Raw genomic sequence first — 15,643 nt, 5'->3', positions numbered from 1 at the left:
TATCATATGATATTTGTTTTTATTCAGTGTCATCTCAATGTGATCTTAGGAAGTTAAATCTGAAATGGGAGAGTAGTGATCACAGAGTTCACAGAGGTGTTATAATTTGCTAGAAGTAATGAAGTGAATTATTGACAAATTCAGAACTGAAACCCAAATCATTTACCTTCCAGCCTGTGTACTTTTTTTTTTCTTATTTGAACTGTGGACATGCTGTTTTGCCTATGTTTGTTTGGTTATTTCTCCTATTAAATTGAGGCTGCTAGGAAAGCAAAACAAATATTGGGCTTCCCTGGGGGATCAGATGGTAAAGAAGCTGCCTGCAATGCATGAGACCCAGGTTCAGTCCTTGGGTTGGGAAGGTGCCCTGGAGAAGGGGATGGCAACCCACTCGAGTATTCTTGCCTGGAGAATTCCATGAACAGAGGAGCCTAACGGCTACAGTCCATGGAGTTGTAAAGAATCAGACACAACTGAGTGACTAACATTAAGTTAGAAAACAAATATTGCCTCTTTCTGTTCTTCTACTATTCCTCTAAAACTTCATGAAAAGTAGGATAATCTTATGAGTATTTTCTAAATTGAGGCACTTTTGAGAATGAAAAGGAGGGACTGCTAATAATTTAGCATGATACATATTAATGAGTGAATCTACTTTACTGAAGTTCTGCTTTTCTTTTATAAATTTAAGGTATTCCTGTTCTTTAAGGAGCTTCTGTCCTCACTCCCTATGTTGTTGTTGTGGTTCAGTCACCCAATCATGTCCGACTCTTCATGACCCCATGAACTGCAGCATGCCAGGCCTCTCTGTCCTTCACCATCTCCAGGTGTTTGCCCAAGTTCATGTCCACTGCATCGGTGATGCCATCCAACCATCTCATCTTCTGATGCCCATTTCTACTTTTGCCCTCAATCTTTCCCAGCATCAGAGTCTTTTCTATGGAGTCAGTTCTTCACATCAGAAGGCTAAATATTGGAGCTTATACTTCAGCATCAGTCCTTCCAATGAGTATTCACGGTTGATTTCCTTTAAGACTGACCAATTTGATCTCCTTGCTGTCTAAGGGACTCTCAGGAGTCTTCTGCAGCACCACAGTTTTAAAGCATAAATTTTTCAGCAACCAGCCTTCAGCTCTCACAACCATACATGACTACTAGAAAGATCATAGCGTTGACTACACAGACCTTTGTTGGTAAAATGATGTCTCTGCTTTTCAACACTCTGTCTAGGTTTGTCATAGCTTTTCTCCCAAGAAGCAATGGTCTTCTAATTTCATGGCTGCAATCACCATTCAGAGTGAATTTAGAGCCCAAGAAGAGGAAATCTGTCACTGCTTCCATCTTTTCCCCTTCTATTTGCCATGAAGTGATGGGGCTGGATGCCATGATCTTAGTTTGGCTTTTTCAGTTTCCTCCTTTACCCCCATCAAGAGGTTCTTTAGTTTCTCTTCACTTTCTGCCTTTAGAGTGGTATCATCTGCATATCTGAGGTTGCTGATGTTTCTCCCGCCAATCTTGGTTCCAGCTTGTAAACTCTTCCAGCCTGGCATTTCTCATGATGTGTTCAGGGTAAAAGTTAAATAAATAGGGTGACAACAAATAGCCTCATTGTACTTTCTCAATCCTGAACCAGTTAGTTGTTCCGCACAGGAGGTTTCTAACTGTTGCTTCTTCACTTGCATACAGGTTTCTCAGGAGACAGGTAAGATGGTCTGGCATTCCCATTTCTTTAAGAGTTTCACTCCCTATAAGCTCCATGAATAGGAATAGGAACTCTTTCAGGCCGAAGTCCTTCTGTAAACTCACATTCTCTCTTTCTCTGTCTCTGTCTCTATCTCTTACACACACACACACACACACACACACAAAGACACACAGACACACATACTTTTGTTATGGAGCATACAGAGAGATACCTAGATCTTGGGCTAATTTGGTTCCTAAGAGAGGAAAATGTCCTGGATAAGCCAAGGGAACTGGATTGAATGCTTCTAGAAAAGACAGAGAGGGAAGGACCTACTTCACCACCTCTTCCCTATTTTGACCCATTTTTCTTTCCCTTTTTTGCATTCAAAACAAACATTTAACATCTCCTTTTAGTCTTTACTCTTGCCATGCACATGGACATTTTACAACACATTTAATTCAATTACTTATACAGTGTTATAAGCATTTTAAAGGCATAAGCTCCTTGAGGCCTGGAACAAAGATATTTGTTTTGAGTAAAGAATTTTCAATAAGAACTTCTCACTGAAAGACAAAAATAGAATTTCTGTGACAGCAGAGGGAAAATAGGACAGGTTGAAACCAAGATCGAATATCCTGAGTTTAAATGTCAGGAGATTATTCCTGAGAACACTTGTGAAATTAAATTTTCTAGTGTTTAAATAATTTTTCTCATTTTAATGTAAACAATAATATCATGTATTATTGAAAGAAAGTTGACAAGAAACTTGTCAACCCAATTCTCCACTAGATTCCTAGTGCCCAAAACTGTCTGGCCAGCCTAGGTGCTCAGAAAAAGTTTATGTAATGATGGCCAGGTCATCCTGCCAGTGATGTGGGACTCTCTTTTGTTGCAGCGCACAGACTCTCTAGTTGTGGCATGCAGGCTCTATAGTTGTGGTGAGTGGGTTTAATTGCTTCATAGCATGTGACTTCTTAGTTTCCCAACTAGGGATCAAACCCATGTCTCCTGCATTGCAAGTGAATTCTTAACCATGTGGGATTCTTGAGATCAACTCTCACAGCTCGGTTCAACACATGTAATAAATATAGTACATTTTGTGCTACAGAAATGACATTAAAAGAAGATAAGTTTTGACATGAGGAGAGCACTCATTCTGTAGGAGACATGAACAAACAGAACAAATTGTGATCATTTAGCACATAATAGTACTGCTACGGTAGAGGTAAAAAAAATGACTGGAAGGATAGGCTCATTAAAAAGGTGGCATGCACTAGAAAAATGAATGGGTTTTTAACAGAGAATAGAAATTATTTGTTGGGAGGCAAAATAATCTAATCTGAATATAATTTGGATATGAGTAAATGGGCTTCCCTGGTGGCTCAGAGGCTAAAGCATCTGCCTGCAATGCAGGAGACCTGGGTTCCATCCCTGGGTCAGGAAGATCCCCTGGAGAAGGAAATGGCAACCCCCTCCAGTACTCTTGCCTGGAGAATCCCATGGACAGAGAAGCCTGGTAGACTACAGTCCATGGGATAGCAGAGTCAGACACTACTGAGCGACTTCACTCACTTAATGGTTGTAGGAGACAAAGGAAGGAGCATGAGAAGATCAGGGTATTTGAGACATACAAAGAGGCCAGGGATCCTGGAGGAGAGTGTGCAAGGTAAAGAGGACCCAAGGTCCACTCAGAAGAAGGAAAGATGTCTAAGTCACTGGAAGGACTTTGTGAGGAAAGTGTGAAGCTGTTAAAAGCTTTTGAGCAAACAGTGGCAATAGTTCTCACTTCAATGCTGGGCTGAGAACAGACTTGTATTAGGGATGTAAAGGAGAGGACCAGTCAGGAGACTATGACAATCACCCAGGTAAAAATGATGATGACTCAGACCAGGGTCATAGCAGAACTGGTGGGGTTCTGAATATACTTGGAAGGTTGGACCAGCCAAAGTTTGTTGACTGGTTGGAAGAGTAAGGGAAAGACAGTGCACGGGAATGATCTCAAGCTCTTTGGCCAGAGCCCCTAGAGAGCGGGATTTTGTCAGTGGTAACTGAGAGGTAGAAGCCTGGAGGAGGATACGATTTGGAGAGATAAGGATTCAGCTTTAGACAAGTTTAACTTGAGATGTCTCTGACTCATAACTTGGTGATAATCAAGTTGGCTGTCGAATATATGGGTCTGGCATCCAGGGGGTGGTCTGGACTGAAGATACATACTTGGGCATGAACATTTATGGCAAAGATGGCTTTAGAATATAATCATAAAGAGTTAGATGCAGGAAATTAGTATCAGTAGAGTTAGTATAGACTCAGAAAGGTAAGTTTTAGAAGGAAGTTAGAAAATATTGGGATTTCAAAGTCTGTGTTTTGAATCACCATGTTGGATTGCTTTCAGAGAGATTATAAATTCTGTGTCCTAGTGATGTGAAATGTATCTCAAGAAACCTGAAGAGACTCTTACACATTTGACTAACAACTTATTTTAAACTGGTAAAACAACATTTTACTATTAAAAAAAAAATCAAACATATCTTACTGCCTGAGGAATAACCCAAGTCTGTTGTGTTTCTTTCCTACTTTGTTTCCTTTGAATATTTGAAAATGCTGGATTCTTCCAAAATTCTACCAAAATAAGCTATTTATATTTATTTGCTTTCCATGGCAAGGGAGATCATTGTGTTGTCAGAATCTTAGGTGTGTTTTGCTTTTTTTTTTTTTTTAGAGGGACTGGGAGGGGGTTCGGATATTTATAATGTGAAGGTGTAGTTTAAGAAAAGTGTTTCAGTGTGAGATGTGAAGATAACAGGATAAAGATAATGATATAACAGTTTAGGATTAAGAAAGAGAGAAAGGCAAGGATTACGAAGTGAGAATTTTGAAGAGTCTTAGATGGTAAGGAGTCTCTTGGTACTATCATTCAATATTCATTTAAACTTTTTTCCTCCTTTCATTCAGCAAAATTCCTAAAATAAACAGTAAAGCATTTGAAATAATTTTTCTCCTGGGCAAGAGCTTCTTGAATAGGGAAGTCAGGTTAATGTATACAGTAAGTTGTATGGGGGTAGAAAATTGTCAGTTCTTAGCACACATTGCAGACAATTGAGGTCACATTGTGTACAAAATTTTCCTTTGCCTCAGAATGGATCCCGGGGTAGAGATGATCCCCTGGAGGAGGAAAATGGCAACCCACTCCAGTATTCTTGCTTGAAAATTTTGATGGACAGAGGAGCATGGCAAGCTACAGTTCAAGGGGTAACAAAGAGTCAGACACAACTGAGCAACTGAAAACACACACACACACACACACACACACACACATGTGCTCTTTATTTACTTTCTGCCATTTTTAGATGTCTTCAAAATCTGTGGTAAACACGGGGTAAAAGTTGCAAAGTTTTATTTCACAAATTTACCTAAATTGAATTAATTATTCTGCTGAGCCCAGTTGAGTTATTTCCTAATTTAACTTAAATAAACAGCACAGGGGTGAATTTACTTATATACAAGGATACTTCTGATTTGAGGTTGTTTTGTTTAGATGATTTGAGGTGAAACTATGCTAGCAAAGAATTGTAGTCTCATCTTAACACACAAGTGACTTTTGGTTTTGTTTTGGTTGTTTTCAGATAAGCTCCCATCACGTCATCAAGCCATTTCAATGGATAACCTCATTCAAGTTCACTCTCCCTATGGATGTTTTATCTTTTTTTAACATGCACAAAATAATTTAGATTTTTCTGCCCAAGGGAGGAAAAAATTAGGCAGATATCTAAAGCGCTCTGTATATATGAACTTGTTATTTATTCTCTATGGTTCAAAACTGTCAGAACCTCAAAAGCTAGTATAATCATGCAACACATTTCCCAGAAACAAGTTAATTGAATTATCAATCCTAGTCAAAAATGATAAAATAAGTAAATCTGCTGATTTTCCTCAGCAGTCACAAACAAAACAAAACATCTAAGGGTGTCACCTTAAAAAATATACCCCCTTGAGGAGTTTATTATTATACACAGTTACTCATACATAGTATAAAATAAAGATTATGGGGAAAATGCACATTATTTAGAGAAAAATGCACACAAATGCCCAGTTTCCATTTGCTGCTGCATTAATAGGAATACACACAGAAGCTGTGTCTGTCTGTCTGTCTCAAGGCACAGCTCAAATTCTACCTCCTACTGGAAGCATTCCCTGAGCCACAGACACCTTCTAGAATCCTAGGGCCTTTTCCTTGATTAAAGTTATTCATATGTGTGAATAGCCTCCCTTGGACTATGAATCCCTGGAGTGTTCCAATTTTATTCACATTTGTGTCTCCAGCACCTTCCAGGATTTGAACAAGGATTTGTTGAATGAGATATAATTTTGAATTATCTCTAGTTTGGGATTTTCCGCACCATTTCTCCCTACTGTCCAAGTGCCTAAGCCTGAATCAATGGATAACCCAATGTAGTGTTAGATCAGCAAGTCTTAATTATACAGCATCAGGCATCCTAGTAGGAGAGAGGGCGCAAGGTGACTTCACTGGACTACACTTTCTCATTGATTTCTGTGACTTCAAAGGCTTTCCTTGAGAGAATGGTAGGAATCAGACTGAGTGAGAGTGGGGGAAAATCAGGTAAAAGAAAACTCTCAAGTGAGGGCTGAAGTGGGAAGAGGTGGAGGACGGGAAGTTTGCCTACATCTTCCACAGCTCCCATAGAAATTGCCCCTGGGAAGGGGGAGGGGAGTCATGGCTGGAGGCCAGGGAGGGGATAGTGAGAGGCTGACAGATGGAGCGCTCTCTTTGAGGGCTCTCTAAGGACCAACCGTTGCAAAGCTACACAATGTACAGAAGTAAATCAAATTGAGGAACATGTGCACTAAAGAAGGGAAAAGATGGGAGGGGGAAAAGGGCGCACACACAGTAGAGAGGTGACTGAGAGAGTGGGATGGAGACCCCCTCAGAGCCTGAAGAAGAGAGTGCAGAGTTAGTTAGGCAGAGAGAAAGGAAAAGGAAGCCACATCTTGGGAGGCTAGTGTTTTTCCAGAAGAGCTGGCGAGTAAAGGGAAAGATACAGGGAGGGTCACACATTCATAATATCCCCAAATCTTGGGGAACTTGGATGAATATTCCAATTATTCTCAAATGTGGGATGTGGGGGAAAGGGATAGTTAGAGAGTTGGGATGGACATGTACACATTGCTTTATTTAAAAATTTATAACCAACTTACTGTATAGCACAGGGGACTCTGCTCAATGTTATATGGCAGTCTGGATGGGAGGGAAGTTTGTGGGGAGAATGTATACATGTGTTCATGTATATATGGCTGAGTACCTATGCTGTTTACCTGAAACTATCACAAAATTGTTTGTTAATCAGCTATACCCCAATACAAAATAAAAAGGTTTTAAAAATTAGTTAATTCAATAGTTGTTAAAGAAAGTAAAATGGATAACTCACAAGGAAAAAAAAAATTTAGGTAAGACTAAATCTTCAATACCACCAATAAATAGGTAACTGCCTGGGGTAGGTTGTTGGGTGGGAAACAATATCTAGAGAAAGACTCCATCAGCTTCTTTAATAATAGGTGGCAACCCTTCCCATGAATTATTGTGGGAGGTTCCTAGAGGAGAGCAGAGTGGTTTTAGCCTGGCCTCAGCTGGTACCCACAGAAAATATTCAGAGCCTTAATTTAGCCTTTAAAGAAGTTAAATCCCTTCTAGCCTAGGGGAATAAACAGCTCCCACCCTTAAAGCTGGATTTGGGCTTCTAACTCCTAGATTCATCTGGGTGAAGGTGGGAGGGGTGGGGGCTGGCTATCAGGAGGCTGAGCTGCATGTGGGAATATTTTTTCACAGGGGTTATTGGATGGGGTAGAGAAAGGTTTTGCCTTTGTCTTTACTTTTTAACCTCTCTTTTCTCACTTTCTCCATTCACTTGTCACAGTTCATTTATAAAGCCCTCACCTTCCAATATCTCCACACCCCTCCAACTCCCCTCATTATGATCCTTTTGAGCTTAGGGAGGGTGTGGGAGGCTTTACCCCTTTAATGGTGGAGGAAAGTAAAATGAACAGAGAGAGCTAAGGTCCTAATTGGGAATGAGAAAGTTTGAAGCTTCAATGTAGAGTGTAAGTAGGGTGATCGAACAATGTACATTAAAGCTGGGATAGTTTTAAAAGTGGAAAGGGCTTTAAAAATAATTAACAGGCATTAGGTGTTCTACATCAGGTGTGAACTGCCACTGTACTAAGAAAACTAGAGCTTAGTCACTCTGGATAGGAATAAATTGGCAGGTAACCCTATAGCTGTGTATTGACTCTATGTGAATGTGTGTGTGTGAGTGTGTGTGTGTGTGTGTGTGTGTGTGTGTGTGTGTGGTTGAAGGGAGGGCAAATCTCCCCAGGTGGCACAGTGGTAAAGAATCTGCCTATGGATGCAGGAGATGCAAGAGATGTGGGTTTAATCCCTTGTCAGGATGATCACCTGGAGTAGGAAATGACAACCCACTCCAGTATTCTTGCCTGGAAAATCCCATGGACAGAGGAGCCTGACAGTCTACCGTTCATGGGGTCGCAGAGTCAGACATGACTGAGCGACTAGAGCACAGGGGTAAGATACAAAAACTATTCAACTTGTCACAGAGAATCTCTTTCTGATAACTACTTCCCTTTATGTAACAGTATGACTCCTTAGGGGATTCCCTGGTGGCTCAGATGGTAAAGAGTCTGCCTGTAATGCAGAAGACCCGGGTTTGATTCCTGAGTCAGGAAGATCCCCCGGAGAATGAAATGGCAACCCAGTCCAGTATTCTTGCCTGGAAAATCCCATGGATGAAGGAGCCTGGCCAATTAAGAGGAGGTGAGTGGTTTAGATGCTAAGTGGTGTCTGATTCTTTGCAAGTCCATGGACTGTAGCCCGCCAGGTTCCTCTGTCCATGGGATTCTCCAGGCAAGAATACTGGAGAGGGTTGCCATTTCCTTCTGCAGAGGCTTTTCCCGACCCAGGGAGGAGGAGGTGAAGTATTAACCTATTTAATTTTCATTTAAATCTATCCTCCTAATGTGTATGTATTAAAAGGATAAAATTATAATATAAATAAACAAAAGCAACATAAGAGTAAGCAGACTTTCAAAGTACAGCATTCATTTCCTAGCTGTGTGACCTTGGGCAACTTCCTTGTTCTTTCTGTTTTGTTTGCTGATATATCCCCAGGGTCTGTTGCAAGTAAGAAGCAGTCAAATATTTATTGAAGGCATGAATTAAGGGACCTTGTTTTCCTTCTTTGTTAAAAAAGTGATAACAATAGCTCCTACATCAAAGAATAGTGGCAATTAAATGAAGTAACCCAGGTAAAACTGAATTCAATGTGGACATTTAGGAAACTTGGCTGTATTTCTAATGGAGATAATGTATGCAGATGATTAATGTGACTGTATGGTGCAAATACCTTGCAAATATCAGTTTCCTCCTTGATCCCTACCTTTTCCCCATACTGTAATTATGGAATCTTAAAATACTCACCTTTGAACCCCAAAGGGCCAGAGCACTTTTTCCTTCTCTGTTGCCTGATTCCCTGTCTTCCTAGCTCATACCAGGAATTGAGGTGTCAAGAAATAAAGGTCTTCCTTGATGAGAGAATAGAAGAGCAGGAGGAAGGGGAGAATGTCTGAGAGATTCAACCAGACCTTTGTGGTTGAAAATTGTTTATTGTAGAAGTAGAATGTCAGAGTTTGGGAGCTGGGCTATGTGATTGTTTCTTGTATTATTTTGTTATTTTCCCTTTAGATTAGTGGGAGAAAACCCTATTTGGAAGATGAATTCCATGCTGGTGAGTACACAGCCTGCTGCTGTAGGTAGCACCCACAATGGTCTTGCAATACTCTGGTTGGCCCAGAGGTTTTATGTTTTATTTTCATAAGAGAGGTTATTCTCTCTGCTCTGTATTCATCAAATACTCTCTGAGAGCATGAGGTCTGAGAGAGAGTGGGGCTCAGGAGAGGCCACATGAGAGAAGAGTATCTCATGTGCTGCAGGAGCTATTCTAGGGACCACGATGAGACCACCTCCTCATATTGCATCATCAGTTGTAGTGGTAAAAAGTCTCCTGAAATTGAATCTCAGGTAACTGTATTGTGGGCAAAACATGATTCTTCTGAACATTTTCTGAACAATGGGGAACCAGATGAGAATGCCAACCTGCCAGGTGCTTCAGGCTGTGGTAGCAGAAGGGCCACTGTTTATCATTTTACTTTGTGTCGTTCCCCTCCCTGCTGCACCCCCCACCCACTGCCCCATCTCCACCCCGGAGCATCCAGTGGATAGATTCTGGTTGTACAGTTAACTACCAGTTGTCTGCTTTAGGAAGGCAATATGGGGTAGTGGGCTATTTGTATCCAAATCCCAGGATCATCATTTAGTACACCAACACTTCCCATGTGACCTTGGGCAATTGCTTTAACCTTTCTGTATTTGATCAATTTATTTGTAAAACAGACATAATAGTAACAATAATGATTATGATAATAATAATACTTACATCATAAGGCTGTTATGATGATAAAAATAATACATGCAAAGCACTTAGTCTCTAACAGATGTTAAATGTTCTGTAGGGCCTAGCTGTAATTAATACAGTTAATAATTAGTTTCTTCTCATTGACTTCTGCCTCACTCAATCAATGAATGCTTAGGAGAGGTGACATGATTGGAGCAACTGGCCTTGTGGAGCAGACCACTGAAAGCTCCTATGGCTGCAAGGGAACAGTCTCTGTAATGGTGCAGGGTCCACTTAGAGTAATTGAGCTTTGGCTGTGATCTGAGACTGCCAAGGGCAATGCTTTGCTTGGTCCTCCCAGGAGACTTGGTGTTATTCATCTCATTACCCTAATTTTCTTCCAATAGTATAAATTAAGGCTGGATGCTTAGGAAACCTCCACTATCCCTACCAGATATTTCTCAGAGCTTGATAGAAGCCTCTTAAATTTAACCCAAAGTTTGCTACTAAGATCAGGCAAATGCTCCTGGGGCTGAGTGTATGAGGGTAGACTTAATGGGAGCTAGTAAAGCAATCTTTTCATAGTAGGAGTCATATCACCATATACTCCAGAGTTTGGGGTTGGAAGGAGCTATAAGATCCTTCAGAAAAATAAGTTTGGCTATTAGTAAGGAATGAGATTTTAAGGACAGCATGTTTTATCATCAATTTTACTTTCAAAACTTATATATGAATACTTGATACTTGTCATATAAACAATCTCTTTTTAATACCTGCCTGATCTAAATCTACTTTATATCTCAGTCCTGAGATATTCTGAAGACTCACTATTATCAGTTTGTGTGTGTGTATCTATTATTTAATGTATGTGTGTAAATATTAAAGGTTAACTGTATCATGTTGAACCTGTATTTCTAAAAATCATTTTACATTTTCCCCCACAGCATATTAATACATAAAGTACATTTCTTTTAAGGATATATATACCAACTCATGCAAATCAGAAAGTATTCTATTATTTGCCTAACCCATTGGTTATGCAATGTATTCAAAAAATTTTTATATTAAAAACAATACTGCAATGAACACATCTGGTCCATACATGGTTCCATGGCACATACATAATTATGTTAGACATATTTATGTTTAGACATACTAACATAAATATGTTAGTACTGAGGGCCTGGGTTTAACCCGCAGTTGAGAAATTAAAATAGCACAAGCCATGTGGTACAGCTCCCCCCAAATAATAGAAGAATAAAAATAAATAAAAGTAAAATTATATATATATATAGTCTTCCCTGGTAGCTCAGAGGTTAAAGCATCTGCCTGCACTGCGGGAGACCCAGGTTCGATCCCTGGGTTGAGAAGATCCTCTGGAGAAGAAAATGGCAACCCACCCCAGTCCCTGGAGAATCCCATGGACAGAGGAGCCTGCTGGGCTACAGTCCACAGGGTCGCAAAGAGTCAGACACGACTGAGTGACTTCACTTTGGCTAACCCATTGGTTACGCAATATATTAAAAAACTTTTTATATTAAAAACAATACTGCAATGAACACATTTGGTCCATACATGCTTCCATGGGGCATACGTAATTATGTTAGACATGGAGAGGGATTCCCTGGTGGTCCAATGGTTAAGACTCTGACCTCTCAGTACTGAGGGCCTGGGTTCAATCCCCAGATGAGAAATTAAAATAGCACAAGCCATGTGGTACAGCTCCCCCCAAATAACAGAAGAATAAAAATAAATAAAAAGTAGAATATATATATATATAAAAGACATGAAGAAGTGGAAGTTTGAAATATATATTTATGTAATTTGATTTTCTGGATATTGAAAGTTGGTTAAAAAATTTTAGTTTAGAATTGAGAGCCCAGAAATAAACCCACACATATATGGACAGCTAATTTATGACAAAGAAGCAACAAACATAAAATAGAGAAATGATAGTCTCTTCAATAAGTGGTATTGGAAAAAATGAGCAGCCACATGAAAAACATTGGGAAACAATGGAAACCGTGACAGACTTTATTTTCTTGGGCTCCAAAATCACTGCAGATGGTGACTGCAGCCATGAAATTAAAAGACGCTTACTCCTTGGAAGGAAAGTTATGACCAACCTAGACAGCATATTAAAAAGCAGAGATATTACTTTGCCTAAAAAGCTCTGTCTAGTCAAAGCTATGGTTTTTCCAGTAGTCATGTATGGATGTGAGAGTTGGACTATAAATAAAGCTGAGTGCTGAGGAATTGATGTTTTTGAACTGTGGTTTTGGAGAATAGTCTTGAGAGTCCCTTGGACAGCAAGGAGATCCAATCAGTCAATCCTAAAGGAAATCAGTCCTGAATATTCATTGGAAGGCCTGATGCTGAAGCTGAAACTCCAATACTTTGATCACCTGATGTGAAGAACTGACTCACTGGAAAAGACCCTGATGCTGGGAAAGATTGAAGGCAGGAGGAAAAGGGGATGACAGAGGATGAGATGGTTGGATGGCATCACCGACTCAACTGACATTAGTTTGAGCAAGCTCCAGGAGCTGGTGATGGACAGGGAAGCCTTGTGTGCTGCAGTCTATGGGGTCACAAAGAGTTGGATACAACTGAACAACTGAAACTCAACTGACATGCAAAAAAAAAAGAAAAGAAAGAAAAAGAAAGTAGACCAATATCTCACATCATACACAAAAATTAACTCAGAATGGACTAAAGACTTGAACATAAGACCCAACACTGTAAACTCTTAGAAGGAAGCATAGACAGTCTGCTCTTTGACATTGGTCTTAGCAGTAACTTAACTCATGTCTCCTTAGGCAAGGGAAAGGAAAAGGAAACAAATGGGACTAACTCAAATAAACAAACAAAAAACCACTTCTGCACAGCACAGGAAACTATCAACAAAGCAAAAAGACAATCTACCTAATGGGAGATGATATTGTAAATGATATATCTGATAAGAGGTTAACATCCAAAAATACATCAAGAACTTATACAACTCAACAACAACAAAATAAATAAAGATTAAGAAATGGGGGAGGAGGTGAATAGACATTTTTCTGAAGAAGACATACAGATGGCCAATAGGTATGTGAAAAGATGTTCAACATCACTAACTATTAGGGAAATGCAAATTAAAACAACAATAAGAAATTATCAAAAAAGTCTACAAATAACAAATGTTGGTGAGGATGTAGAGAAAATGATGCGGGAGGCAGAGAATACAGGTGCAGACGTTTCCCAACAGATTTCAGTAAGTGGTAGTATTTTTTGTAGCTGGAATGAGTCACTCTGTACGACCAGTGAATGCCCACATGTACAGGCCTTGAGTGAATGGCACAAGAGAAGGTTGAGTCAAATGTTCTTCCCCAAAGAGACAAGGAATTTGGGGATTCCCAAGCAGAGGATACACCTAAGACTATTACCTAGTTTCTAGATCCCTTTTTGTCACTAACTTCATTTGCTACCCATTCAAACTTGGCAACTCAGACCGAAGGCTTTTGAATGGGCTAGTGTTAATCGCCCTCAAAGGGGCACTGTAACACTTAACTATGTCATCATTGCTGAATGGTAGAGCCTGAAGGAACCCAAGAGATCATAATCCAACCTGGTTATTGACTGGTGACCTGAGTCCTTAGATCACTCATTATGGCCACACAATCAGGGGCAGACACAGGTTTAAGATCAAAGCTTTCCTTACTCCCAAGCTTTTCTCACCCCACTGCATCACAGAGTGAAAGAAAGGACTTTGCAGTTGTAAGGGAGGATTATTGAAACTCCCAGTTTCCAGACTGTTCAGAAACTCAACTGGACACCTCTGTGTTACTCCAGTCTTCTTATTCAGTAGGGATTCATGTCATTTTGCTCCAACCTGTTTCATAATTATCTTTGACCCTGTACTATTTCCCGCCCGGAGTGCTGAGCTTCTGCCCCCATCCCTGGCCCGCCTCAACCCTGTACTAGTCTTTGGAGAATATCTTTAGTAACTGCTCAAGTTTTACCCGGAATATGGGCAGCCGGAATTCTCACTTTCTGGAAGTTCATCGTCCTACTCTCCACAGTCCCTAATTTATGGCTCTGGGACTCCATTTGGTTTTAATTCAGCAAAAGCCAGCCATCTCCCCAGGGAAGGTGAGAAGGCAGACATCTGGGGATCTTTCCCAACAGGCTCTGCGGCTTGCAGCTCAGCACCCTGGGGACCGATGTCAGGCACTGGTCCCTGGTCTTCAGTGTCTGGTCGAAGAAGGCAGTTTCCAGGGCTCTTAGGGGCCCGCGGGCCAGTTCCCTTTGGGGGTCGGGATTACTGGGAATACTAATTAATTCATTAGTGGGCTTGATGGATTATCAAGCTGTCTCCTGGCAGAGGGGCCTTGGGGGCGGGGGTTGGTAACAGATTGCTGCCCATAAATCTGCCTGTTGCCTCCCTCCTCTCCGTTTCAATGGCTCCTGGCCGCGAGGCCCGTGGGCCGGCCGCTGAGCGCTGGTTGCGTTTTCTCCCCCGCCCAGCAGATGGTTCTAACAGGTTAGCTCAGAGCTTTACAAAAAGCAGCAGAGAAAGAAGGAAGGGCTGGGGATTGGCCCTCTGGCCCAGAAACCGTGTTGGGGGAGGAGACTGAGTCCAACTGCCCGGCATTCAGCCACTTACCCCTGGCCTCTCCCGACTGCATCCCCACCCCGCCCCCTCCCCGCCCCCACCGCCGCCTTCCTGCTCCCTCTGAGTTGAATAGCCAAGTGTCTAACCGTCCAAGAGCTGTGATGAGGGGGACCCTGGTGAAACAGATTCCACCCTTCCCTCTGAAAAAGGCAGCTCTTAAAGAAAACTCAGTACCCTCCTCGACTCCCTACGAAGGCTGCACGCGCAGGCACACACACGAACACACAATTAAGCGTGTTTTGAGCGCTAATCCTATTGTGTCCAGTTCCTCACATCTGTCAGCTAAAGCAAGGAGCCCCACAGAATGTTCTGTCCCCACCCTCATCTTTGTCTCAATATGTTCACCTTTCTGCTAATCTCCTCCCTGCCCTCTGAACATTTCAGGGGCAGGATTCTAACACCACTGGTGTCATCAGCTCTCAAACATTCAAGGAGGTGGCTCGGAAGACACAAACGAGATCAATCCGTCCTATACGTGCTCATTGCAGCTGTACTCTTAAACACAAATTCCTCCATGGATAAATTTCCTCTGGCTGAGGAGTAGATTTTGATTCGGTTTTTAGAAGCTCACCATTCCTAGCATGTGTTATTTCATGACTCTGAAAATGAAGTTTATTTTACTGAGCAGATATTTCCTGGATAGGGATGTGAAAAAGATCAGTAAGAGCGTTGAAATTTTCCTATGAACAACTTTGTATAAAACAAAGTATTAATTTCTATTTTCTAGCTTTTGGGGAAGGACAAGAGTCATGTGACACCTATATTAGAATTAGAAAAAATTTAACAATTTCAAACCTACGGTATTTCTTTCAACTTTAT

Source organism: Bos indicus, chromosome 5 (genome assembly GCF_029378745.1).
Source record: "Bos indicus isolate NIAB-ARS_2022 breed Sahiwal x Tharparkar chromosome 5, NIAB-ARS_B.indTharparkar_mat_pri_1.0, whole genome shotgun sequence".
Lineage (NCBI taxonomy): Eukaryota > Metazoa > Chordata > Mammalia > Artiodactyla > Bovidae > Bos > Bos indicus.
This window is presented reverse-complemented; position numbering follows the sequence as displayed.